Source organism: Podarcis vaucheri, assembly GCF_965113315.1.
Source record: "Podarcis vaucheri genome assembly, chromosome: 5".
NCBI classification, from domain to species: domain Eukaryota; kingdom Metazoa; phylum Chordata; class Lepidosauria; order Squamata; family Lacertidae; genus Podarcis; species Podarcis vaucheri.
The window spans coordinates 24,389,617-24,417,603 of NC_138763.1; the positions used below are offsets into that span (position 1 = coordinate 24,389,617).

Below are 27,987 nucleotides of genomic sequence, written 5' to 3' on the forward strand. Positions count from 1 at the left end.
TCTTCTTCTTCTTCTTCTTCTTCTTCTTATTATTATTATTATTATTATTATTATTATTATTATTATTTATACACCACCCACCTGGGTTTCCCTAGCCACTCTGGGTGGCTTCCAACATGTATAAAACATAATCAAACATTAAACTTTTTTTTAAAAACAACAACACACAAAAAACTTCCTTATACAGGGCTGCCTTCAGATGTCTTCTAAAGGTTGTATAGTTACTTCTCTCCTTGGCTTGGGGGTCACAAAACTCCATACGCTCCAACATTTCACCAATGGAAATAAGGACATCCTACCATACCCTACAATATTTCTCTGATGGAAATAGGGAGGTCCTAAGGGAAAGCGGAACATTCCAGGATCAAATCAGAAACTGGGATGGCGTCTGTAAATCTGGACTGTCCCTGGAAAAGAGGGACTAAAGTGGTATCATTGTGCTTTAACTGTATGTTGTGAGTGTGGTCTGAGACTAAGAAGGAGGAAGCTGATAAACCGTTCCACCTGCTGCATTGGCTGAAAGTAAGAAGGCAGGCAGGTGAGATCACTGGGATAATGCCGTGTGCCCAAATGAACCAGCCATACCTTGGAAGAAGGGTGGGGTCATCGTAGCCTGCTTGATTTTAAAGCAAACAGATAAAGGTCTCCACTACACCCATTACAATGAAGCTTACGCTATATAAGGCTGCACCTTGAGCATCCTACACTTTAGGGAACTTGGAAATGTTAAACACCTGGAATGTTAATGGAAGGCCTGCCGAAGCAAGAACCCTTCTCCAAATGTTAACAGCTCCTGAGCATTTCGAGAACTTATTTCAACAGCTTCTTCAAGCTAAATTATTGATGACATTTTGGAGACGGAACCAGACAGATGAAAATTGTGCTTCCCCTCGGAGATTTAAATGAACACCCTGTCAAATCTGATGTGGCACGTCATCACTTCTTGATTGTATGGTTTATAGGCACTCCAATCGCTCGAGAGTTTAGCAAGCTATGTGCACACTTCCAAATATATCCTAAATATAAATAACAGACTGACTATATATCAACATTTTAACCAAAACAGAAAAAGCTATCTGTTAACTCTGAAGGGACTAGCATGCTTTTTAATGACAGAGAAGGATGAGTCATTAGTTATGTGGTTTGTTCTTTAGGCAGCGTTGCCAGGATGTGGCCAAAGGTCAGGCATTTCTTGCTACAGAGCCTACAGTTATGGGTGCCAACAATTTCATTCCAGCTATGCCTGGGTTCTGAAAGAGACAGCAGAAGGACAGTTGGCTCATTCTAAGTGGGATACATATCAGTGAAATGTACTGTTTCTATAAGAAGCTGCCTTATACCAGGCTGGACTTATTTGTTGAATTGTCCATTTAGCTCACTTTTGTTTCCCCTGTCTACTCTCCAGAGCCTTAAGCAGAGGCCTGTCCCTCCCCCCCCCACCTTACTATTTGACCCTGTAAACTGGAGATGCCCAGGACTGGAACTGGGACTCCCAAAGGAAGTTGCCTCACAATGTGTCTAACCATTGGCTCCTTCTAGCTCAGGACCAGGGAGCAGTAGAGCAGCAGAGCAGTAGAGCATCTGTTTTGCATGCAGAAAGCCACAGGTTCAATTTTCAGCATCTCCAGGGAAGGCTGGGCATGTTCTCCATCTGAAACCCTTGTTAATCTGTGCAGATGATCCTGATCTAGGTAGGACAGTGGTCTGACTTGGTGTGCAGCAACATTCTGCATTCTGCGTTGGGCCAGGTTTAGGTTTGATGAGGCCCTAAGCTCCACGTAGAGAGTCAGTGTGGTGTAGTGGTTAAGAGTGGTAGACTCGTAATCTGGTGAACCGGGTTCAATTCCCTGCTCCTCCACATGCAGCTGCTGAGTGACCTTGGGCCAGTCACACTTCTTTGAAGTCTCTCAGCCCCACTCACCTCACAGAGTGTTTGTTGTGGGGGAGGAAGGGAAAGGAGAATGTTAGCCACTTTGAGGCTCCTTCGGGTAGTGATAAAGCGGGATATCAAATCCAAACTACTCCTCCTCCTCCTCTTCTGGGGGGCCCTTTATATGTCCAGCTGTCCTTTGTCAACAACAAATTGTCGCTGTTTTTTGTGTTGAATATGTGTGATATGGTAATTTATGGACTACAAGCACTCTTTAATATTAGATTGTCGAGTTGCAGCTCGGCATCCAAAGAAAAATCAGTCTCACACCATGATAGGTTCCGAAATATGGCTGCTCCTAGGGCTAATGCAGCACAGCTTTTATTGTGTGAAATCAGAAAGATACAAAATACAAGCCAAGCAATTTGTTCTAGCCAGCAGATAAGGACCTTCATGCGAGCATCAGGCCATGCTACGTTAACCAATCATATAGGACAGCACGAGCTGTTCACGCGCTGTTCATGCTCCAAGGATGCTTCTAGCTATGAAATCACCCTGCAACAATAAGAACTTTGCTCATGCTCTCATGTACAAGCAATCATTTCCCCACATGTCCCCTTTTCTTGTTTATATTATTAGAGGAAAAGAGGGACCATTAGTCCAAATCGTACACTTCATTGCCTAAGCGTCTACACTTTGCAACGTAAATTCCTCTTGTAACCCCTGTGGTGGGCCGTGGTCGGTACCACCATGCAGTGCATTGGGAAATCAAAGAGGGTATACATTGAATGCAACAACACACCATAATGAAGCCAGCAATACATGCAATTACAATCAATAATATTTTTCTTAACCATACTCCATTAGGTAACCAAGAAGACAACCACTCCCATGGATCAAAACCTTCAGGTGGATTCAAAGGATTATGGGCTATCATTTGTTCCATATGATCAATAGTAGCAGAGATATTGGTCAATTGATCAGTTATATACATACAACAATGAGAATGAATTAAGGCACAAATTCCACCTTTAGAAGCAAGGATCACATCTAAAGCATAATGATGTTGAAGAACTACATTTCTTATTTCTGACATTTCTTTGTTAATCATTTTTAAAGCCAAAATGGTGGAATTAAACAAATTTTCTGTCCAGTTTGCCAATTTATGCAAATCACGGTAATTCATGGCTGCACCTAAAGAAGGCAGAAGGGACCTAGAGATGGCTGTCCCTGTATATTGAGAAATAGGTGATTGTACTTCCCTTCTGTTACGCAAACGGACCGCTGGGAGCTTATCTATTTTATATATCAAGGGTACTACTATACCTAACGTGCAGGTACCAGAAAAGGCAGAGGGGATTTCTTTGTAGGCACGTGTGCCACAAAATAACCATAAATCAGATTGAAGCAAACATGTAGTTCTGCTGCTCTTTCTCATCCAGTCGAACCAAACATAAAAGTCTCTACACGCAGCTTGTTGTTCATAGGTCATGTAAGTTGTGACATTATTAATTAAAACCTTTGGTCTGCCACTCATGGTTGTAACATTAAGAAAACAAGAAGATCCATTAATGTATTCATATGTCCAATTACAATATGGATAATGACCTAAAATTTTTTTGCTATTATGATTAAAATGAAAACAATAAGGAGCTAAATCTACAAGCGATAGAAATACAGGAGGTAAACTTATGCGATTGTCCTTCATATTATTGCTAATCTTATATGAAGCATTTATAGGAATGCTAGAATACCACCACCAAAAAAAAGGTTCAAAGCTTTGAGAAGCTTTTTAAAATCATTTTTCTCAGCAGCTAAAAGGCACTAGCCAAGCATATTCCGCTTGCTGTAGCCAAAAAGATTGCAACAAGGTCGAGAACAGAGCCCATTGTCGCAGGCCTTGCTAAAGAACCATATTGCAACTTTCTGTCCGGGAACCATGCCAAAGCACAAGAATGAAACAACTGGAACACACTAAAAACCCCTCACCCCCTCCCTTGCCAAGAGTCCACAATAGTTCCAAGACAGCCCTCTGTACATGCTCAGGGGAACACATCATAGGGCAGGACTCCTGAGGGAGGAGAAAAAAATATCTGGGGGGTAAAATCCAAGTGATGCCAATAAGGATGAGAATGGTAAATTAGTCCAATGGCTGTTTCTGAGCAACCTGTGTGATATTTCGTGGCTCGATTATTGGCATGTAAAAACCACAATCCAGAAGAAACCACACAGCCATTTCTGCAGATACAGGAGCCCATTTGCTGTAAATAGGTCTGATGTATTGCTCCTTGTACTGCTGAGTCAAAAGTCCAAGCCCAATGAAGCGTGATGACACAGATGGGATGGTTGCTATTAGGAGGCAAAACTGTAATGATGTTTGGTGGTTGAAATGGCTTCCCAGGGAAAAGGGGGGCCAATGCAGTAGGGGTGAAGATGGCCTTTCAGCGTGCCAGGAAACACTGGAACAGCTGTGGAAGAGCCTCTTCCATTGCAGAGGTGACTGTGATCTTGTCCGCTGGATTCTTGTGTCCTTTAAGGGCAGAAAATAGTGGAGACAAAGTGGAGGTGGGCAGGTCCAAATAACTCTTTATCCGATTCAGCTGTCCAAGAATTTGTTGTAAATCCACCAGTTTAAGATGACCAGGAAACTGTAGTTGAGGCGTAACTGGAATGGCTGCAGATGCTGTCAGCTTGTGTCCCAGGTACGTAATGGGTAAAGTCCGCTGGATTTTTTCCTTAGCCATTGTCAATCCAACAGGTTTTATCCTTAGCAGGATTTTGGGACACGGCGGAGGACAAGGCCGTGGCTAGCAGGCTGTGGCTAGCAGTGCCCACTGACTGGCAGGCTTTAAGCATATCAGCAATGGCTATATTTGATGTTGCCATTAGAAGGTGCAGCTCTTGCGTACAGTGCTCATTTGCATTATCAAACACAAGCTGGCGTACAATCGGTTCTTGTGCTGCCAGGTCCTGAACTTGCCGCTTGAAGGTATTATACAAGCGATCAACAAATTGTCCATAGAGCTTTGCAGGGCCCTGTCTGACGCTCCCCAATTTGCCATCGTGCTCATTCCTGTCATCAGGGACAGAGGCCAGAGCCTCTTGGGCTGAGGCTGTGGTGGCTGCCCAATACATAGGATCAAGGACCAACTGTTGGGCAATAGGAAGAAAATTTCCTCCTCCCGTCAGCCCATCGAGAACATCGGTTTGGGTCAGCATGACGGGGGCTGGGGGTGCAGGAGCAATCACAGGAAAGAGATTTGGAGTATCAGAATCAAAAGGCAGCAACGGAGCGGTGGCACAGAGAGATCTTTGAAGAGGAATTGTAGGAGCGGTGCCAAATGCCTTGGGCGGAGGAGGTGGGAGAGCGGGGGGTGCTGCAGAATTTGAAGAATGCAGGGGAGTGACAGGAGGAGCCGAAAGGGAAAATGTCCGGCGGTTTAGGAGGTAGGTTTGAGGCAGGCAAAGCGGGAGCCGGGAGGGCGGGCGAAGAAGCTGTTGCAGTAGCCAGAAGAATGTTTGAAGGAGTTAAGCACGACATAGCTTTGTAGACGTTACACCAGGCATGCAAAACCTTGACATCAATCTGAGGATGATTTTGAAAGAAGTGTCCAATTTTTTTCCAATCGTCTAACTCCCAATTTCCGTCCTGGGGGAACCAGGGGCAGTGAGTGTCCAGGGCTTTTATAAGGGACTTAAGGTCAGCTTTCCGAACAGCAAGGTTGTTACTGGCCAAAAGGAATTTAAGGTCTTTAAAAAAATTTTTCTGTGGTGCAGAGAGAGACTTTCCCATGATTGCAAGAGTTGCAAAAAGAGCAGGGAGCACTTACCGGAGGGATCCTTAGGAGGATGAGGGAGGCGCCTTTTGCCCTGTCCGGGCGGAGATAAGTGCTGATAAGTCCGTAACGTAGTGCAGAATCACATTCACACGGGAGCTCTCACCAGGGATCCACTACGTGGATGAACGACGCGTCTGCAGCCCTTGCCAGGCGAGGTGAGGCTGAACGTTGTAAAACAGCATGAAATCCAAAAGAAATCACACGGGAGCACTCACCAGGGATCCACTACGTGGATGAACGACGTGTTGGTGAGTGCTGAATAATGAAAAACAACGTGAAGTCCGAAGGCAGTCACACGGGGCACCAATTGTCGAGTTGCAGCTCGGCATCCAAAGAAAAATCAGTCTCACACCATGATAGGTTCCGAAATATGGCTGCTCCTAGGGCTAATGCAGCACAGCTTTTATTGTGTGAAATCAGAAAGATACAAAATACAAGCCAAGCAATTTGTTCTAGCCAGCAGATAAGGACCTTCATGCGAGCATCAGGCCATGCTACGTTAACCAATCATGTGGGACAGCACGAGCTGTTCACGCGCTGTTCATGCTCCAAGGATGCTTCTAGCTATGAAATCACCCTGCAACAATAAGAACTTTGCTCATGCTCTCATGTACAAGCAATCATTTTCCCACATTAGATAGCAGGTACAACAACTTGAACTACATTCAACTGTGCCCCACTGCAGTCTGCAGCTGCATGCTACATGTTACCATGCAACCAGTCCATGCAGAATGTAGGCACCCTATATATAGAAATGAGCAAACCAGTGATATTTAGGAAGCAGGCTAGCAGGCGGGGCCCATGACTTACATCATAGGAGCCTACACAACACAAAACACTGTTGCTGTATTTAGGTTTTATTGTATTTGTTTTTTATCTTATATTTTGGAAATGTACATCCAGTGTTTGTTTTCCTTTATTTGAGGGGGGGGCAAGGGAGTGGGGCCCTAAGCTATAGCTTGTTTAGCTAATACGTAAATCCGGTACTGATTCTGCTTTCAGTAGCCTCTGCCCCAGAGGTGCCTAACCTGTGGCCCTCCAGACTTTGCTGAACTAAAGCTCCCATCATCCCTGACCACTGACTATATTGGCTGAGGTTGATGAGAGTTGTTGTCCAACAACATTTGGAGGGCCTTGGAGTTTGCTACCCCTGGCCAACAGCAGCTCTATGGGATTTCAGAGCCTTTCCCAACCCTGCCTGGTGATTCCAGGGATTGAACCTGGAAGTTTTTGAATGCAAGCCCCAATACCCAGCCATTGAGCTCTGGGCCCTTTGCATGAGAAACATGTTCTCTATATTCTTTGCTACACATTCTCCCCTACCACTAAGGTTCTGCAGCTGCCACCCCCTGTGTTTTCTCTCTCTCCTGTTTTTATTTAAATACAGCATACCCCCCATATACCTGGTGCATAGATTTCTTTAATTATCTTATAATAAATAACATTCTTCTTTTAAGTCAGGAGATTACTCCAGTCTTTGCAACCAAGTTGCTGCTTCCCACTGTGCTATTTCCTCTGTTTAGGAAGCAGCTTTTCCTGACACTGATTGACAGAGTGTCACAAGGCTGCAGCAGTCTTGTGGCAGGCATAATGTGAAGAAAAATCACATTGTGCAGAGAAATCAGAGAGAGGTTTTGGTTTTTGGGTTTTTTCTTAAAAAAAACCTTACAGGTTTTGCAGAACTGGAACCAGAATGCAATTTCTCCAATGCAACAGTAAAAATATGAATAGAAGCCGCCTTAAACCGAGTCAACCGGTCTACCTAGCTCAGCCTTAACTAAGCCCACTTGTGATGGCTGTCCAGAGTTTTGGACTAAAGTCTTTTCTAGTCCTAACTGGCCCGAATCTTTCAGGTACTTCCAAACACTACACCTTGAGTTGTGCCTAAGAAATGGACCAGTAACCAATGCATCTCTTTAAGCATTGGAGTAGTAGTATGTTTGCAGTGCCCTCTCAATTTGTAGGCAAGAAGGTAGAAGAAAAGGGGTATTATAGTATGAAAAGAGTGGGGCCCTGCAACAACAAAAATTATCATCATTAGCCCCAAACAGAAATGTTCCTATTCACGGCTTCAGCCAACCTGACATTAGACCCTTATTGTACTGTTCAGGGCTTGTAATGAGAGAAATTGCCAGCTAAAATCTATGGTTCCTTGTCTCTAAGTTATAAATATATGCTGATTCATTGCTTGGCTTTTCTGGGCATTTTAATTGCAGCGAAGGTAGCTTTCAGATTGCTAAACAGTAGTTTCCCTTTTTTTTAACCAATTTACTGGAAGAAAAAAAACACAATTTCCACTGAGTCAGATAACCTAAATTCCAAATGCAGGTAAAATGCTATTCTTTAAGCCAGTTCCTTCCAAAACACAATAGGGATTTAAGTGTTGGTTGTCCTAAAGCACCAGTGAATAACCTCGGTGTGAGGGCTGGATCTACTGTCCACCAGCACATTTCATGGCTCTCCATGACCTCACTGATCTTAGCAGTGGTAGCAAAAATAAAAATAAAGTAGACACAAGACCCAGCACTCTGGTGGGGATGCGAATTGCCACCTCTCTGGTTATCAGATTAATCATCTGATGAGCGGATAGGAGGTTGTTGGATGTCTTCAGCACACCTGCACGGATTGGCTGAGGAAGGAGTCTCTCTTGGTTTCTTTCTCTGTGTGTCAGCCTGTGCGAATCCCATGCACATGTGAGTGGATGTTGGCGTGAAACTCCAAAGGGTTGGCTTGGGTGAACACAACCCTTGGGCTAAAATAGTTTAGCTGTACCTGTCCTAAAGTTTCAGAGAGATAAACATGCAGAGTAGCAGAAGTTTCATCTTCATATGGCGATATGCTAGTGGCAGCACAGTGAAATCAGGCAGATAGACTTGTTCCAACAGATTTGGGTCACAGAGGCAACAATAGCCACACTTTCCTATCTGGGGCTGCTGCAATGATTGCCAGTGTGGTGTGGTGGTTAAGAGTGGTAGACTTGTAATCTGGTGAATCGGGTTCGCGTCTCCGCTCCTCCACCTGCAGCTGCTGGGTGACCTTGGGCTAGTCACGCTTCTCTGAAGTTTCTCAGCCCCACTCACCTCACAGAGTGTTTGTTGTGGGGGAGGAAGGGAAAGGAGATTGTTAGCCGCTTTGAGACTCCTTCGGGTAGTGATAAAGCGGGATATCAAATCCAAACTCTTCTTGACTGCAGCCAAAGAACCAAAGTTTTGTTCATTATTTATACTTCTAGGGTTGCATCCAGTGCCGTGCTGCATAACTTGCTCCATCAATACAAGGTTTAAAACTTGTGCAATGCAGCTTCCCTCCTGCACACCTCCTGAAGCTGTTCTGGAGTTTTCCCCAACAGTCAGGTGCAGATATGGGGAAGGGTGTGAGAAGAAGAGAGAGGCAGGGAGGTGCACATGTAAATCCTGGAGCTAAAGGACGCTGCCCTTCATAAGTTCTGCCCCACAGGCATAACAAACTGTACAAAACACACAGAGCCATCGATCCAAGTTAAAAGACTGCTTTAAAGGGGAAATGTACTCAAACTGGAGTTCATGGAGTTTGGCGGTTTCAGATAGGTATTATCTGAATTATCTTATTAAGATAAAAGGTAAAGGTAAAGGACCACTGGACGGTTAAATCCAGTCAAAGGCAACTATGGGGTGTGGCACTCAACTTGCTTTCAGGCCGAGGAAGCTGACATTTGTCCACAGACAGCTTTCCGGGTCATGTGGCCAGCAGGACTAAACCACTTTTGGTGCAACGGGACACCGTGACGGAAACCAGAGCGCACAGAAACACCGTTTACCTTCCCACCGAAGCAGTACCTATTTATCTACTTGTACTGGTATGCTTTGGAACTGCTAGGTTGGCAGAAGCTGGGACAGAGCAACGGGAGCTCACACCGCCGTGCACATAGACCCAATCTACACTGCGCATGTATCTCTATCATAGCTCTATGATAGCTCTATCATGCTATTTTAAACAAGCTCTATCGTGCTATTTTAAACAAGCATGGCTTTCCCCAAAGTATTCTAGGAGCTGTGGTTTGTTAAGGGTACTGAGAGTTGTTAGAAGACCCTTATTCTCCGCACAGAGCTACAATTCCAGAGTGGCTTAACAGTCCATCCCTCTTCCCAGGGAGCCCTGCGATACTTTAGAATGAATTTCCTTGCTGATGACAAAATGATCTGGGCAAACCGCTGGATGTTATTGAAACTATATATATTTGCTGATTAAGAGCTGCAAGAGCAAGCATGGAAAACCTGCACATATTTCATTTGCAGCAGGGAAGAGCAAGTAATGATGCTGAGTCCAGGCGGCTTCTGTTGTTGTTGCCACTACTGCTGCTGCTGCTGCTGCTGCTGCTGTGGAATTTGAGATTCATAGATAATAATGCACCTCATCCTGCCTTTTCAGGCTTATAGAATTTGTAATGCAATGGAGAGAGAATGGGGGGAGGGAGAGCTGGAATGCATGGCATTCAGAGGCCTGGTTTAAAATGGGGGCTTTTTAGCTCAGGGGGCCACACTCCCTTCTGGGGAACCTTCTCAGGGCCACATGCCAGCAGTAGGTGGCTCCAGAGGCAAAAGTAGGTGGAGCAACAAATGTAAAATTTACTTTTGTACAGTAAGTTAGTTTCTACATGTACTCCCACACCCCTCTGCATCCTCCATGCGGACCACCACAAGGCATGATCAGAGTTCAGGGAAACCTTCTGGCCAGACAAAAACACTTTGCATGATCAGGGAATCAGCTAGATTGGTAAAGAAAAAGTGATTTACTTTCTTGGGCTCCATGATCACTGCAGATGGTGACAGAAGTCACAAAATTAAAAGACACCTGCTTCTTGGGAGAAAAGCAATGACAAACCTAGACAGCATCTTAAAAAGCAGAGACATCACCTTGCCAACAAAGGTCTGAATAGTTAAAGCTATGGTTTTCCCAGTAGTGATGTATGGAAGTGAGAGCTGGACCATAAAGAAGGCTGATCGCCGAAGTAGTGATGCTTTTGAATTATGGTGCTGGAGGAGACTCTTGAGAGTCCCAGGGACTGCAAGAAGATCAAACCTATCCATTCTGAAGGAAATCAGAACTGAGTGCTCACTGGAAGGACAGATCCTGAAGCAGAGGCCCCAATACTTTGGCCACCTCATGAGAAGAGAAGACTCCCTGGAAAAGACCCTGATGTTGGGAAAGATACTCCTTTTAGGTACTCCTTTTCTAAACACTGGTGAAACTGAAGAGGTATAGCACTAGATACAGACACACTGCAAATCTCCAACTGCATCGCACAGAAGTAAACCAATCTGCACTTGAGACAAGAAATGAAAGATGCCAATCAAAAAACATGACTGAGACATTTCTAAGTTTTGAATCGATGGTCACAGAAGCATGCACATAACAAAAACAAGAAAGGGTTTCTTGTTTCTTGTTTTCTTCAGCAAAGTATTGCCATTACAGTTCCGTTTAGAAAAGCATGATGGACAAGCATGCTTTTAGTAAACTGGCCTGTGGTTTTTTTTAAGTGGGATTAGAATACTGATGTATTTTTACAAGGGGGTAGGGAGGAATAAATACAGATTTGACAGAGGGCCTGATCTTTATCTAGTCAAGGAGTCATTGGGGAGGAACAGGGTTAATCCTGATAAAGAACAAAGAGAAATAAGCTGTTTTCCTAGCAGTTCCTCCATCCTGTCGTTTCACTTCCCGCTGCCAGCTCATGGTCATAACGCTTCCATATTATATCTGCAGGTTTCTATGGTGATCAGCATACAAATTGTCTGCCCAACCATGTGTGAAAGCAATCATCTGATTTAGGCACAAGGAATAAAATAAAAAAAAGCGTTCAGAGATAAAATTGTTCCCTCAATGAGAGGATCACAGCGCTGTGCCGAATGACACAAGTCGTGGCATTTAATTATGGAGAGAGAGAGAGGAGTGGGGAAGAAATGTCCCTGTGAAAAGATTTGAGTGGCAGGGTTGGTGATAGGCTATTGGGATGTCCCCAAGCAAGGCCAATCATAAGAGCCACGTAGGTGAGAGCACCACTTACGTCGGATGCAAAATAAAATATCTACACCTAGATGCACATGTAACACTTATTATATATAACTCAAAAGCTGTGATGTTGATGAGAAGGCACAGCAATTTAACCAAAGGGGGGCTGGCAAATGGTCTGGCAGCCCCTGGTGCTGCAGCAATGGTTGAGTTCAGCAGGTGCACCTAATCATCGCTGCTCTCCTGTAAGGGGAAAGTGGGACAGTAGCTCTGTGCCAATATGTCTGGGATCCCAATAATGGGTTGTATCCAAAGCTGGTGTTCTGCATGTGAAATGGAACTGTCCACTCCTCTGCAGCTTCCTGTTAGCCCTCTGAATCTGCTCCAAAGGGGAGCCCTCTGGAACACATTTTGGGGGCTGCGGTGGGGTGAGGAAGGGGAAGATCCGTTGCACAAGTGGAATGCTGCTTGCACAGCCCTGGAGACAACCCAACGTTCTGTCTGCTTTTCCCCAACCTCAAAAAATGGCAGGCATTTTCCTTGGGAACATGGTGTTGGGGGGAAGGTTTAAATTAGTACTCCCCCCTCCCGCTGAACGCCTAATCAGGATTCCCACAATATAAAGGGTGGGTGGGTGGAAATATGTGGGCGGAAATATTTTAATTGTGGATGTTTATATTTTTAATCTGGGGGCGCGGGTGGTGCTGTGGTCTAAACCACAGAGCCTAGGACTTGCCGATCAAAAGGTTGGCAGTTCAAATCCCTGCGACGGGGTGAGCTCCTGTTGAGCGGTCCCACCTCCTGCCAACCTAGCATTTTGAAAGCACGTCCAAGTGCAGGTAGATAAATAGGTACCACTCCGGCAGGAAGGTAAACGGCATTTCCGTGCGCTGCTCTGGTTCACCAGAAGCAGCTTAGTCATGCTGGCCACATGACCCGGAAGTTGTCTGCGGATAAACACCGGCTCCCTTGGCCTATAGCGTGCAACCCCAGAGTCGTCCGTGACTGGACCTAACAGTCAGGGGTACCTTTACCTTTACCTATATTTTTAATCAGAGAACTGAAGCATTGGAAGGTATCCCAAAGCTCATCTAATCCGACCCCCCCCCCCCCAGGAATGCAGAAATCGCAACTATATCATACATGGCAGGTGTTTGTGCCATTGTTTTTTTATGCTTGTTTTGACATCAAGTAATTGTGATAGCAGAGACATCACCTTACCAACAAAGGTCCGTATAGTTAAAGCCATGGTTTTCTCAGTAGTGATGTATGGAAGTGAAAGCTGGACCATAAAGAAGGCTGATCGCCGAAGAATTTATGCTTTTGAATTATGGTGCTGGAGGAGACTCTTGAGAGTCCCATGGACTGCAAGAAGATCAAACCTATCCATTCTGAAGGAAATCAGCCCTGAGTGCTCACTGGAAGGACAGATCCTGAAGCTGAGGCTCCAGTACTTTGGCCACCTCATGAGAAGAGAAGACTCTCTAGAAAAGACCTTGATGTTGGGAAAGATGGAGGGCACAAGGAGAAGGGGACGACAGAGGACGAGATGGTTGGACAGTGTTCTCGAAGCTACCAGCATGAGTTTGACCAAACTGCGGGAGGCAGTGGAAGACAGGAGTGCCTGGCGTGCTCTGGTCCATGGGGTCATGAAGAGTCAGACACGACTAAATGACTAAACAACAACAACAATTGTGATAGCAATGCCGTTTGTAAATGGAAGGGTTAAAGTGATAGAGTTGACAGAGAGGAGTCATTGAATCATCAAATCATAGAGTTGGAAGCGACCACTTAAGAGTCTCATGCTCTATTGACCGAGCCACCAATAAACAGCCATCGACACCTCAGTTTGATGTGGCTTAAAGTGGACTGTGTCCCACACTTTCTTCTCCCCAAATCCAGAAATTCCCTATGCTTTGAAAATCCAAATAGGGGGTTGGATTTTCATGCTCAAAAGGTACCATGGTGGGCTTCCTCCCCACTCTGCCCTGGCACAGTAGCTCGGCTGGGACGAATGGAGCACACATGGCATCATGCTCAAGTACTGAGCTCCTTGAGCCCAGATGCTTAGACAACCATACCATCAATTCTTTCAAGTAAACTAGAGAGAGAGAGGAAACTCTCTTGCTAATGTAACCTATTTTACAAGAGCTGCTGTGCAGAAAAGCTTAGCATGACATTTTTAAAGTTTTTTGTTTTTTTTTTAAAGCTCAGTGATGAATCGAAATTCAATATTTTTAATTTGGGCATGGTGCATATCCTGTCCCCGAATCCCTGTAAAATGAAAAAGCACTCCAAATAAATATCCCTATTTTCTTACAATAAATCTATTCCTGTTCATGTGTACTGATTATGATTTTCTTTCTCAAATAAAATATAGATTGCATGCATTAAAAAGCACTCAGCAGCTGACACCGACTGTCCACTTCAGATGTAAGCCAATGCATTATTTATTGAGAGACGGTGGAAAGGCTCCGCAATCTACTTGCAAGCCTGATCCTGCCTGAATCTACTTGGAAGTAAACCACACTTATTTTGATGGAAGGTACTCTCAAATAGGTGTGTATAGGTTTTAAGTCAGTACTGTGACAGACAAAAAAAAAACCCAGCTGTGCTTTTCAGGGTTCACTTGCTATCAGTGACAGAGAAACAAATGGATTTAAAAATGTTGAGGCTGCAACCCTGCAAACACATACCTGGTAAGGTAAAAAGGTAAAGGACCCCTGGACGGTTAAGTCCAGTCAAAGGCGACTATGGGGTTGCAGCGCCGGAGTTGTTCACAGACAGCTTTCTGGGTCATGTGGCCAGCATGACTGAACCGCTTCTGGTGCAGCGGGACACCGGGACAAAAACCAGAGTGCACAGAAATGCCATTTACCTTCCCTCCACAGTGGTACCTATTTATCTACTTGCACTGGCCTGCTTTTGAACTGCTAGGTTGGCAGGAGCTAGGACAGAGCAACAGGAGCTCACAGCGTCGCAGGTATTCAAACCGCCAACCTTCTGATCTTCAAGCCCAAGAGGCTCAGTGGTTTAGACCACAGCACCACCCGCATCCCTTACATACCTGGGTAACACAGTGCATACCCTCTAGCATTTCTCTAATGAAAACAGAAACATCCCCACCAACATTTCTCTGGTGAAAATAGGGATGCCCTAAAGAAAAGCGGGACGTTCTGAGATCAGATCAGAAACTGAGGCAGCTTCTGTAAATCTGGGACTGCCCCTGGAAAACAGGACACTTGGAGGATCTGAGAGTGGGTAGCAGTGCATCCATCAATGAGATTGGTCTTTGCACTGCTTTACAGCACAATCCTGTGCATGTTTACTTGGAAGTAAGTTGTGACGGACAGGCCTTGGGTTTGCCTCTTTGGGACCCAAGATCCAGTGGGAGATGGGGAGTAGATCAGACAATCAGGGGAGAGGAGGGAGGATTTAAGTTAAAGGCTGACACTTAACAGTCAGATAGGGACAGGAACTTTATAAGAGAGCGCAAACAGAAGCTTCATGGACCACGAACCCCAAATTTCAGGATCACATCAAAACCTCTCGCATGGTTTTGTAGTTGTTTCATAGGGTGAACCCTGTGTTTTGTAGGGGCCCCCGAACTGAGTAATTGATACATCAGACTGGAGTTCTAGTTAACACCCAGAAATCCAACATTCTCTACAGTATGAAGAACAAAACATTGGCACAGGTTTGGAGTGAATCGGACAATGTTGGATTTCTGAGTGTGTATCATTTATCCAGTTTGGGGGCCCCTACAAAATGTGAGGTTTACCCTACAAAACCCACCAAAAGAAACCAAATTTCAGGGTTCATAGTTGATGAAGTTCTACCACTTTTCTCTGCCACCAGGTTTATTATGCAGACAATTAAGGAAACATTTTCCATAACAGAAAGCTGGTGATCTGTTTTCAGCTTTTTTGAATCACATTTAAAAGAATCCTTTAAAGAAATTGCCATATATAAATATTTTTTATAAATCAACAACTCTGAATACAACAACAACAAAAAATATTTTTGTGTATATTCTGCGTCACAGAATTTGGACAGTGACATAGGGTTGCCATATTTCAAAAAGTAACTTTTTTTAAGGAAGAACCCAAAATTGTTGAGCTAATTTAGGGAATTGTTGACCTTTTTATGAGAACAAACCCAGTCCAGCAACACCCAGAGTTTAAATATAGAAAGATAGATTTGCTGTGCAGCAGGCAAAAAACCAAATAGCAACAGCCAATCAGCCAAATGGACAAAATTCCTACCAGGCCCCTGCCCCAAAGGCAGATGACCCCATGACAGGCCTAGCAAGGTCAATGCGAACAACCCTAAATATGGGGAGGGTTGGCGGGTGATCCGATGCACGCAGCGAAAAGAGGAAGCTCAACGCTGCACACAGGGAATATAAAGCTAATAGGCTGTCAATCAGGAATAGCAACATTAAAATCTCCCCAACAACATAGAGGAGCTCAGTTGCAAACGTGGCCATCTAATCTTACCCGCCCAGCAACAGAGGGATGACTGGCTAGACCCCACCACAACATGTGCTCTCCATGAAAGAGAACACACTTTCCCTGACAGTTTGCCGATTCGGCAAAATTGCCCCCCCTCCCCGGCATTTTTACACCCCAAAACCCAGGTCATGTCAGGAATTTTCCTGACAAATGGCAAACTTACAGTGGCATAGCATTGCACCCTGCATCACAGCTTGCTCACTCACTCTTCTCAAAAGGGCCTAGCAGAGTTAATTTTGCAACGCAGAGAAAAGGCCTGAAGCTTAAATTCTCTGATGCTGCAGGAAGAAGGAACCACAGCTTCTTCCACTTGCCAGTGCTGGGTACCTGTGGTTGTGGCTGCTTCAAGACTTAAAAGCATGTGGTCCTTGGTCTAACTTCATCTTAGTGATAAGAACCTGGAATGAGTTTGGGGAGGGAGATTTTGCAGGAAAAGCCAAAATGGATCAAGCAAGGAAAGCAGATGAGGATACAGGTCCCTGCAAGCTATCCGTCTGCAGGCCTTTCCTTTGGCAAAGTTATCTGCCTTCTGGCAGCCTGCTGGGTGAAAAGGAAGAAAGGGAAAGAAGGAGATGAAAGAGATGTTCTCCTCCCACTTTTCCTCTGGCCTCCCTCACCACAAGCACATGACCCCTGACAGCTTACTTCCAAGGGAACATAGCCCTCAGCAGGAAAAAGGAGACCCCTGCCACTAGTTTAAAGGCCTTATGTCCCACCCATTTTGGCTGCAACAGGAAAAGCAGCTGTGAGCTTTTCACCATGAGCAGAAAGACAAGAACAGTGAGCACAAACCAATATTGCACACGGTTAGAGCACAGCAAGTCCTGCCTCCCACTAGACAAACTGACACAAACTGGTAGAAATGAGAGCATTGTCGAGATGCAAATTTAAATCTGACAGGCCAAATAAATCTATTGTTTCCCCTTGCTATGACTAATGGGAAACCCGTGATGGCGTCTCCAGGAGCAGCTTCCTTCGCAGGAAAACACTGCTGTCTCAAAAGAGCGGCTTTCTTCCAGATACGTTTAATGAATGGTTGAGGAAGAAGGGATGGACAATACGATTCAAAACCCACAGAGCTTAAGCATCTCATGAATGAAATGAACAGGGATTTTTCCTATGGCACATAATGTCTTTTCTATATAGCCCTACAGGTTAGGGTCATCTCTTGACTTTTTGTTTATAATTATATTGCAATATTTATTCACAAAGGGACGCGGGTGGCACTGTGGGTTAAACAACAGAGCCTAGGACTTGCCAATCAGAAGGTCAGTGGTTTGAATCGGGGTGAGCTCCCGTTGGTTGGTCCCTGCTCCTGCCAACCTACCAGTTCGAAAGCATGTCAAAGTGCAAGTAGATAAATAGGTACCGCTGCGACAGGAAGGCAAATGGCGTTCGCCAGAAGTGGCTTAGTCATGCTGGCCACATGACCCGGAAGCTGTATGCTGGCTCTCTTGGCCAATAAAGCGAGATGAGCACCGCAACCCCAGAGTCGGTCACAACTGGACCTAATGGTCAGGGGTCCCTTTACCTTTACCTTATTTATTCACAAGGTATCCTGTTGGGACAGCTTGCAGAGCTTGGCAGAGCTGGGAACCAACCGGCTGAAACTGAAATGTGCCACATCCAACCAGCCCTGCAGAGATGGGGTTAGGATTGTGTGCTTAATAATTTTTCTGCTTGTAGTGATTTAATGCGTGGATGATGCGGTGGTCTAAACCACTGAGCCTCTTGGGCTTGCCGATTGGAAGGTCAGTGTTTCGAATCCCTGTGATGGGGTGAGCTCCTGCTCCTCTGTTCCAGCTCCTGCCAACCTAGCAGTTCGAAAGCACACCAGTGCAAGTAGATAAATAGGTACTGCTGCAACAAGAAGGTAAATGGCGTTTCCGTGCTCTCTGGTTTCCATCACGGTGTCCCGCTGCGCCAGAAGCGGTTTCGTCATGCTGGCCACATGACCCGGAAAGCTGTCTGTGGACAAACTCCAGCTCCCTCAGCCTGAAAGCGAGATGAGCGCCACACCCCATAATCACCTTTGACTAGACTTATCTGTCCAGGGTTCCTTTACCTTTTTACCTTTACAGTGCGCTATGCTAGATGCTGCATGGTGTTAAACTCCATTTTTATTGCTTCTTTTGTTTTGTTTATTTCGATACAATTTCCATTCCAACAAAAGCACATAGGCTCTGGGATAATTATGAGAAAGCTTTCTATCAATTTATCATTACAATATGAAGAACGGTTCCCAGATGGGATGGCTGTGCAAGGCTGGGACAGCAAGGAATGTTGTGGCGTGCCTATCAAATGTATTTCAGCACAAGCTTTGTGGACTGCAGTTACAGAGATGGGCTCTGGTCCACAGATGTCATCATCAGTCTGGCCCAGACACATGCATACAGTGGTACCTCGGGTTAAGAACTTAATTCTTTCCGGAGGTCTGTTCTTAACCTGAAACTGTTCTTAACCTGAAGCACCACTTTAGCTTATGGGGCCTCCCGCTGCTGCTGCGCTGCTGCTGCACAATTTCTGTTCTCATCCTGAAGCAAAGTTCTTAACCCGAGGTACTATTTCTGGGTTAGCGGAGTCTGTAACCTGAAGCGTATGTAACCTGAGGTACCACTGTACATAGAATCATAGAGTTGGAAGGGATGCCATGGATCATTTGGTCCAACCCCCTACAATGCGGGAATATACATCCATATGGGGATCAAACCTGTGACCTTGGTGTTATCAGCACTATGCTCTAGCCCAGTGGTGCCCAAGCTTTTTTCAAGGAGGGCCAGATTTGATGAAGTGAAGGGCTGTGAGGGCCAACCAAAGTTGTTGCGCCTTTTTTAGGATTGAAATTGTTGAGGGGTTTTTTTAGGGTTGAAGTTGTTGAGGGTTTTTTTTGAGGCTTTTACCCCATAAACTGCCGAAGGGGCTGGATTAGGCCCCCGAAACAGACAACAAGGGAATCAAAGGTGTGCTAAAGGCGATTCACCTCGCAAGCGGTGCGCCATCCCTTTGGCCCAGGCGAGGCAGGGAGGCGGCTGCGGCTGCGAGGCGACCTCCTCGCCCGTCTCCTCGTGAGGGAAATGCAGCGTCGGCGTCGAGGCGCCTCCGGCAGAGCAAGGCTGCTGGCCTTCGCCTTCCCCTCCACCTTCCTCCTTTTCACCGCGCCGCCTGCGCCCCCGCTGCCTCCCGTTCTCGGCGGGCCTTCCCGGGCGTCGGGCATCGGGCTCCAAGGGCGAAGGCGCCCCTCCTCGGCCCCACTCCACCACGCCCATCTGCAGCACGGGCCCCGCCGCCGCGCTCCCGCCAGCCGCCCTGGCCGCTTCGCCCGCCTCCTCCTCGGGCTCGAAGCCCGGGTTGACCTGGCTCCAGGCCTGCCTTGAGCAAGATGAGAGCGGCGGCGGCGGCAGCGGCGGCGGCGGCGGCGAGCAAGACGAAGGAGGAGAAGGAGAAGAAGCGCCGATGCTGCTGCTGCCTGGCGGGTCCCGCAGCCGCCCCAGCTCCAGATGCTCCAGGCCGCCGGGAGGGCAAAGTCCCGCCCCTGAGCCTGGATGAAGGCCGCCGCCGCCACCTCAGAAATTTCTCTTAGGCCAGTCGAGTAACGGCGCGGGAAGAGAGCGCCTTCGCTTTCTCCACCGCCCACCTTCCAGCCCCCCGTCCCTGCCCACAGAGCGCCGCCTCGCAGGGGGAAGCGGGCAGGCTGGGCTGGCGGCTACACGGGCCACACGACGAGGTCTGGCGGGCCGGATTCGGCCCGCGGGCCTTGTGTTTGACACCCGTGCTCTAGCCAACTGAGTTAACTGGCACGGCAATGTATGGCAGGTATGTATGTACATATATACCACATTTTTCCGTGTATAAGATGCCCCCATGTATAAGACGCCCCCCCCCACTTTTGGGGACCCCAAATTTAGAAAATGGGCATATGCACTATCCGTGTATAAGATGCCCCCAGATTTTTAACCTTATTTTAAAGTGAAATAACCTAGTCTTATACACGGAAAAGTACAGTACATAATTTATTTGTATGCTGCCTTTCCACAGTTCAAACCATGCTCAAGGCTGCTTACAAAATGAAAAAAATACGTAACCGCAACAGAACAAAACAAAACATAACAAAACATACAACATAACAAAAGCAGTCGATAAACAATAAATAAAATATTAAACAACACACAACCAAACTGAACTATTTCCACATAAATCACAAGGAGATCTATAATAAAAATACAAAAATGGAACAATACGTACTTCTAAGGCACAGAGAGGTCAGGATCCTGCAGCTTCTGCTCTGCACTCACACACTGGGAATTATTATTCCCAGAGGCAAGACACCTCTGATGACCCAGGAAGCAGAGGTCTGTTTGCTAAGCAATGTGGTTACATGGAGTTTCTCCTCTCTTTAGGTTTTGCGGAATTGTGAAATGCAGCAGCAAAAAGAACGTCCATTCCTATTGTGACGTAGGCACAGCTACGTGTGCGTTCCGAACCTGAAACAGGTATCTATAGCCACAGAGCTTCAGTGCCATCATCCACAAGCTTGGTGATTAGGGAATTCTGCTCTCAGAGTCTGTTGCATAGTTAACCCTCATTTCCACTGTCCGTACTGACTCTATTAAAACACCATTACAGTTTCAGTCAGGAGTTCCTCTGTACTCCCCAATCTAATAGGAAAGCAATTTGATATGCATGGAGCTATTTCAGATGCAGGCAGTGTGCCAAGAGAACGCTTCCCAAAACTTGGGCACCATACATTTTCAGCGCAAAGTTTCTTTTATGTCAGGTATTTCACAAGATGGTGCATTACTGTGCCATATGTAGCCTACTTTGCATTGGTAATTGAAACAAATTGCAAGAATCCCCCCAAGACCTCTGTAATGTTTGTTTGTCAGACTGAGCGCTACCTTTGGGAAGTGCTACATGCGCTTCTGTGGTTTCATGAAAGAGGAACGGGAAACACTACAAAACGAAAATGGAAATCATGCAAAGCTGAACCCCAATGAGCAATGGCTCAGATATTGGGGTGGCTCAGATATGAAACCACAGTCTGAGCAGGTATCGTGAACTGGCAGGACAACGGGGAGAAGGAACAGGATCCTGGGAAGGGGTGTAGCCAGGGGATGGGGGAGTGTCAGTACACAGAAACCAGAGGGGGCCCTGAGGCCTAGGGAGCAGCCAGAGATATGCTCTCGGACAGTGTTTCCCAAACTTGGTTCTCCAGCTGTTTTTGGACTACAATCCCCATCATCCCTTACCACTGGTCTTGCTAGCTAGGGATGATGGGATTTGTAGTCCAACAAAACAGCTGGAGACCCAAGTTTGGGAAACACTGTTCTAGGAGGCAGAAGCAGGCAAGGGCCCACATTCCACCTCACTACCTGGCCAGGTGGGGCTTTTTAGGTCTGGGGAGGGGGTTTTCAATTCATCAGCTGAAGCAGGCTTGGAACAGGTGAGGGTCACCTGCCTCATCAAGCCCAGATGCTGCAATCAGCATGCGAAGTACAAAAGGGAAGCAGAGCTGAGGTGCTGTGTCTGTTCAACTTCCAGTGTTGATGGACTACTGCAGGGGTCGGCAAACTTTTTCAGCAGGGGGCCGGTCCACTGTTCCTCAGACCTTGTGGGGGGCCGGACTATTTTTTTTTGGGGGGGAGAACAAATTCCTATGCCCCACAAATAACCCAGAGTTGCGAATCTTAACCATCTTTTAAGCAGAAAAGTAACGTGTGATGTTCCTTTGCATTGGGTTCAAGTCGATGACTTCATTTTGTATTACTTGGATTTTGGGCTAGACTTTCGACACAGCTTTCACAACCGGCAATGCAACACTTCCTTGGTGTGTGACGTGCAGCAAGTGACAGCAAGTAGTAGCTGTTAATGCAAAGCCTGCCTAGAGGTCACTGTGTGGCTCAAAGTTAATTTCAGAAAGTGTAAGGAAAAGAGAAGACACCACCTTAGAAATGATGCTAAGGCACTGCTGGAAATGGTTTCAGTGCATTCTTCTCTGTATGCGTAGCTCCATCATGATTCAATGTGTGTCAACAGAGGAAGGAAAGTAAGCCACAGTTCCCTAGAGGACATGTACACACAAGATATTTACTAGAGAGCTGATTTAGCACATATGATATCTGGGCTGATTTGACCATTTTTAAAGCAGGCCAATGAAATTATAATGCTGTATGATGACCCTCAGCACAGCAACTTCTGTGTGCATGTGTGTGCATTGTGCAGGATGAGTAAGGTTTTCTGCATACTCACTTTCACTTTCGTTTCCTTTTTCTTTTTTTATTAGGCAATTTAAAAAGCCCTGGGACAAGTTGCCCCTGACATTTGACAGCTGGTTTAGTATTAACAGACTTAAAAAAAAAGCCAGTGGAAAAATGATAGCAGTAGGATTTCAGTTCCCAATGTGTGATTTTTCTTTTTCTGAAAATGCATTTATTGAGATTTCTGAGTTAGTAAAGGGGGGGGGGGAAAGATGTAGAGACGAGAGCGAAGACAAGAGCATAGATTTAAAGCATGTATATTTCTTTTACAGGTGGCAGCAAGGAAAAAAGGACGATTGATGCCATTGTAAAGAAGTCTTTTCATGTAAAAGGTGAGTTCAGATAAGTGCATCAATTAGACAAGCTGTGAGTTATGAAAGACGGAAGCTACAGAATGGCCTGTTACAAAACTCCACCAGTCTGCAGCAAAAGTCTTTCCCCACCCTTTTTCCCGGTGTAACTGTTTTGTTAGTTTTTTGTACTAGGTAAAGGTAAAGGGACCCCTGACCATTAGGTCCAGTCGTGGCCGACTCTGGGGTTGCGGTGCTCATCTCACTTTATTGGCCGAGGGAGCCAGCGTACAGCTTCCAGGTCATGTGGCCAGCATGACTAAGCCGCTTCTGGTGAGCCAGAGCAGCACATGGAAACGCTGTTTACCTTCCCGCCAAAGCAGTACCTATTTATCTACTTGCACTTTGACGTGCTTTCGAACTGCTAGGTTGGCAGGAGCAGGGACCGAGCAACGGGAGCTCACCCCTTCGCGGGGATTCGAACCGCTGACCTTCTGATCAGCAAGTCCTAGGCTCTGTGGTTTAACCCACAGTGCCACCCGCATCCCCTAAGTTTTTTGTACTAGGGCTCTCCTAATATTCAGTTCTGATAAGCATGTAATAACCCCACTTTGGGGGTGTAAATGGAGAATCTGAGCTCTTTTGGATCTGACTGTAGTCCTTAAAATGTAGCGGGGAATTTTTAATATCAATATGTTAATATCAGACATTTAAAGTCTGAGCAGGTGTCCTTACAACCCCACTGCTTCTTTTATCACTCACGTTAGAAATCAAAACACCAGGTACTTCGCTCTCATTGTTATCTGCCCATAACTGCCCACCCCACCCCCAGCAAATTTGACTCGTCACCTTCTCGGCACAAAGCCGGGAATACCTGTCCCTGTGGTTTTGATGCTTCCGTCTAGACATTTATTTATTTTTAGGCTCTGCATGGCGGTTGCATTACATACACCTGAAAGGAAAGGTAAACAGTGGCAAAGCGACAGGCCACAAAGCATTCCAAATACAAACGGAATATTTTGCTACACCCAGACAATGGGGGAAAGACTTGATACAGGTCCGTAATCAGAAATGGTGTTTGTGGGAAGGAAGGACAGCAGACGTCATTCACGGTTCTTGTATTCATTTACAAGGTCCTTAACACCTTGGGTCTAGGATACAACTTAAGGATCATAGAATCATAGAGTTGGAAGAGACCACAAGGGCCATCGAGTCCAACCCCCTGCCAAGCAGGAAACACCATCACAGCACTCCTGACATATGGTTGTCAAGCCTCTGCTTAAAGACCTCCAAAGTAGGAGACTCCATCACACTCCTTGGCAGCAAATTCCACTGTCGAACAGCTCTTACTGTCAGGAAGTTCTTCCTAATGTTTAGGTGGAATCTTCTTATTTGTAGTTTGGATCCGTTGCTCCGTGTCCGCTTCTCTGGAGCAGCAGAGATTCTCTGGATCGCTGGATTCCTTACATCCCTGCTGATCACTGAGATCTTAATGGCTTCCCCATGGCTCAAATGCAAAGCTTCTATCCATCAGGAGTCCTGCATGAAGTATTTGGGGCCCATTTCCCCGATCCACCCTTTTTGTAAACTGCTTAGTGCTTTTATGTACAATCAAGCAGTACACATATTCTGTCAAATAAATGGGGGGGGGGGGAATCTGTGAAGCTTCCACTGGACTCCAGCGGGTTAAGTTGGTTACACTCTGCACTGGACTTTTGCCCATCATGTATAACGGATATCTGTGGCATGTGGTGATTTAAATAAATAAATAAATAAAAATTGTAGGGGGAAACGTTAGGACCAAAGGCAACAGCTTGTGAGGGTGACTGGGGGGTGGCTTTCATCTCCCTTGGTGACAATTGCCCTCGTTTTTATTGCATGCCCACACCATTCTGAAGACCTTGAGGGGGCTGAGAAACATTCCTTCCTTGAATAAATCACTGTCACCACCAGAAGGGGCTCCTTCCTCAGAGCAAGGCCTTCGAGAAGTGGCCCAGAAGAGTGACGTCACCACTCTCATTTTCCCAGAGTGACTAGAAACTCAAGTTTAAAAATTGCCTAGAAGTCGACCTTAACTTCCAAACAGTGATTTAATACAATTTTGAGAGAGAATGTCTCGTCGCTTCAGAACAACAGTGGTGGTGCAAGCGCCCTCACAGGCCAGGTTTCCCAGACTGCCTCATTTTGACAAAGGGCTTTTTTCCCTTCCTTAGAACAAGGCAGAGATGGGGGGTGAGGCAGAGATGTAGCAGTGACAAAACATTAAAAGATATTGCACAGGTACGCTACTGAATTTCCCCAAGGGACTAAAGCAGAGTTATCTGAACACACAAGGTTGTAAAATGGGGGTGAGACCGGGGTGTGCATCCCAGTTGCAGAGAGTTTTAAAGCACATCTCTTTAGCTGATGTGCAGGCAGCACGGGACTCCAGTCTGCAGAACAAGAGGAGACAAAGAACACCTGAAACCACCTCAAAGGAAAACAGATATTCAGGCAAAAGGCATTGAAAGTGTGTGTGTGGGGGGGGGGTGTAGTGTTTGGCCTTAGCTGGAGACGGGTGCTTAACAGTTGTCATTCCTGGAGATCAGAAGAGGAGAGGTGTAAATTGAAAAGGGATGTCCCAGCTCTTGTCAGACAGGAGGCAAACATCACCTTGGACATTTGAAAGAATGCTTAGGATTTTGCAGAAACGGAAAAGGATGTTAGAATCAAAGCATCAGGTCCGCTTCCTGTAATTCCTTTACTTTTTAACACTTCCTGTGGGCAGATTTCATCCTATTTTATTGCTTCCATGTAAGAATAACTAGGGAATGGTGAAACTTGACCTTAATGTATTGCAGCGTAAGTTCCCTCTTTTTGTGTAAAAAGGTAGCAATTTTTTTTAAAAAAGGGAAAGCAATCTGTTTTCATACATTTCTAGTGTAAATCATCAACTTCACTACTAGGAACTTCATATCTTTAGTTCCTGTACTTACAAAATCTATTTTACAAAGGTTCTCAGTTGCCTTTCAAATGTATGTCATTTTAAGTATTAGGTAGAAGACAGCGCTGTTCTGAAAGCTGAGGGAGTCAACTCATTTAATTGATACCTAAAGTATAGGCCCAGTCATCTTTTATCGATCAAACCCACAAATTTAGAATTTTAAACATTTTAACACTCAGAAAGCTTGCAATTGTCCTATCTACACTTCTGGTGGGAGCGTCCTGTGGTACAAATTTCTTGGAGATCAATATTCCCTCAGCAATATAATGGACCAACCAGTGGTTGTCACTTCAGAATTACCCTTACTGAATGTATTCCTAAATAACAACTCAGATTTACACAGCAGAAAACGTACGAGGAGCTAGACACACAATCACTAGACATTAGGAAGGCCTTGAAAGCATGATGATAACTAACTGGTACAAACTGGTCTCGGAAAGAATGACAAATAAATTAAAGATATCCAAGGGTCAAAATAAGAAAGACAAATGTACTTCTGTCTGGCTTGATTTCATAAAACATGAACAAGCCTCCTGCCCAACTTAGCTACAATCTCAGCTTGACAATATCACTTCTCCTCTTATGTTTCCTATCCTTTTTACCTGTAAGACAGTAAGAAAAGCCATTGTCAACTTAATCTCAATACCATTTGAGGAATAGGGGGGGAAACACCAGCACTTATTTGTTCTGGGAAAGGTTGGTTATTGGAAAGTATCATACCACACTGCATGGATGCTTGGCACTGTTCTTCTTTTATGTTTTGTCTGACTGGAATGTGTACTTGAGCTATGATAACATGGTAAATGGTCAATGGCCAATGGGAATTTTTGGGAGTTGTAGTTCATCAACATCTGGGGGACCAAAGATTCCCTTGATCTAGGATGTCATAATAAAAACAGTTAAGGGTCATGAATTATGGTGCTGGAGGAGACTCTTGAGAGTCCCATGGAATGCAAGAAGATCAAACCTATCCATTCTTAGGGAAATCAGCCCTGAGTGCTCACTGGAAGGACAGATCCTGAAGCTGAGGCTCCAATACTTTGGCCACCTCATGAGAAGAGAAGACTCCCTGGAAAAGACCCTGATGTTGGGAAAGATGGAGGGCACAAGGAGAAGGGGACGACAGAGGACGAGATGGTTGGACAGTGTTCTTGAAGCTACCAGCATGAGTTTGACCAAACTGCAGGAGACAGTGGAAGACAGGAGTGCCTGGCGTGCTCTGGTCCATGGGGTCACGAAGAGTCGGACACGACTAAATGACTAAACAACAAAGGGTCGTGAGCCGCATCCAATGAAATGCTTCTACTAGGATAAGGACCTTTGGCTGTGCAACTGAATTTCCCTGCCTCCTCCTTTCCCCTTTTGTTGTTGTTTAGTCGTTTAGTCGTGTCCGACTCTTCGTGACCCCATGGACCAGAGCACGCCAGGCACTCCTGTCTTTCACTGCCTCCCGCAGTTTGGTCAGACTCATGTTTGTAGCTTCGAAAACACTGTCCAACCATCTCATCCTCTGTCGTCCCCTTCTCCTTGTGCCCTCCATCTTTCCCAACATCAGGGTCTTTTCCAGGGAGTCTTCTCTTCTCATGAGGTGGCCAAAGTATTGGAGCCTCAGCTTCAGGATCTGTCCTTCCAGTGAGCACTCAGGGCTGATTTCCCTAAGAATGGATAGGTTTGATCTTCTTGCATTCCATGGGACTCTCAAGAGTCTCCTCCAGCACCATAATTCAAAAGCATCAATTCTTCGGCGATCAGCCTTCTTTATGGTCCAGCTTTCACTTCCATCCATCACTTCCTTCCTCCTTGCCCCCTCCTAAATCTGTTATGGGTTTTCCTCAACCCTTCAGGGTAGATTTTTTTGGGGGTGTTGGTGGGGGCCAGGTCCACAGTGAGAAGAAGATCCATTATTCAAGTGGAAATTCTTGTGCATAAGTACTTTGTTGGATATCTCGCTAACAAATGTATTGTGGTATATGCTCTCCTGGACAACAGACCACTTCACAAAAGTTTATGCGGTAAGAAATTCTTAGTTTTCCAGGTGCCACAAGACCCCGTTGTCCTTGCTGTAACTAACAACTATCCCTCTGCAAACTGTTACAATGGAAGGAGCTTACAGTGTTAGCAGCAGAGCCTGGGATTAGAACTCAGGAGCCGCTGCCTCCAGCTACTAGAGCATTCCAGAAAATCTTAGCATTCACAGGATTAGCCACATAAATAACAAAAAGTTCAGACAGGCTAAACTGAAAACAGAC

General features: G+C 45.7%; 1 long non-coding RNA gene across 1 annotated transcript in view; it reads left to right on the forward strand.

The window, feature by feature from the left end:
- LOC309533415 overlaps positions 1-27,169 on the forward strand; it is a 136,189-nt gene extending 109,020 nt beyond the window's left edge. Inside the window, exon 3 of the long non-coding RNA XR_014220228.1 lies at positions 27,115-27,169. This is a non-coding gene — a long non-coding RNA (uncharacterized lncRNA). The remainder of the gene's footprint in view (positions 1-27,114) is intronic.
- The last annotated feature ends 818 nt before the right edge of the window (positions 27,170-27,987 follow it).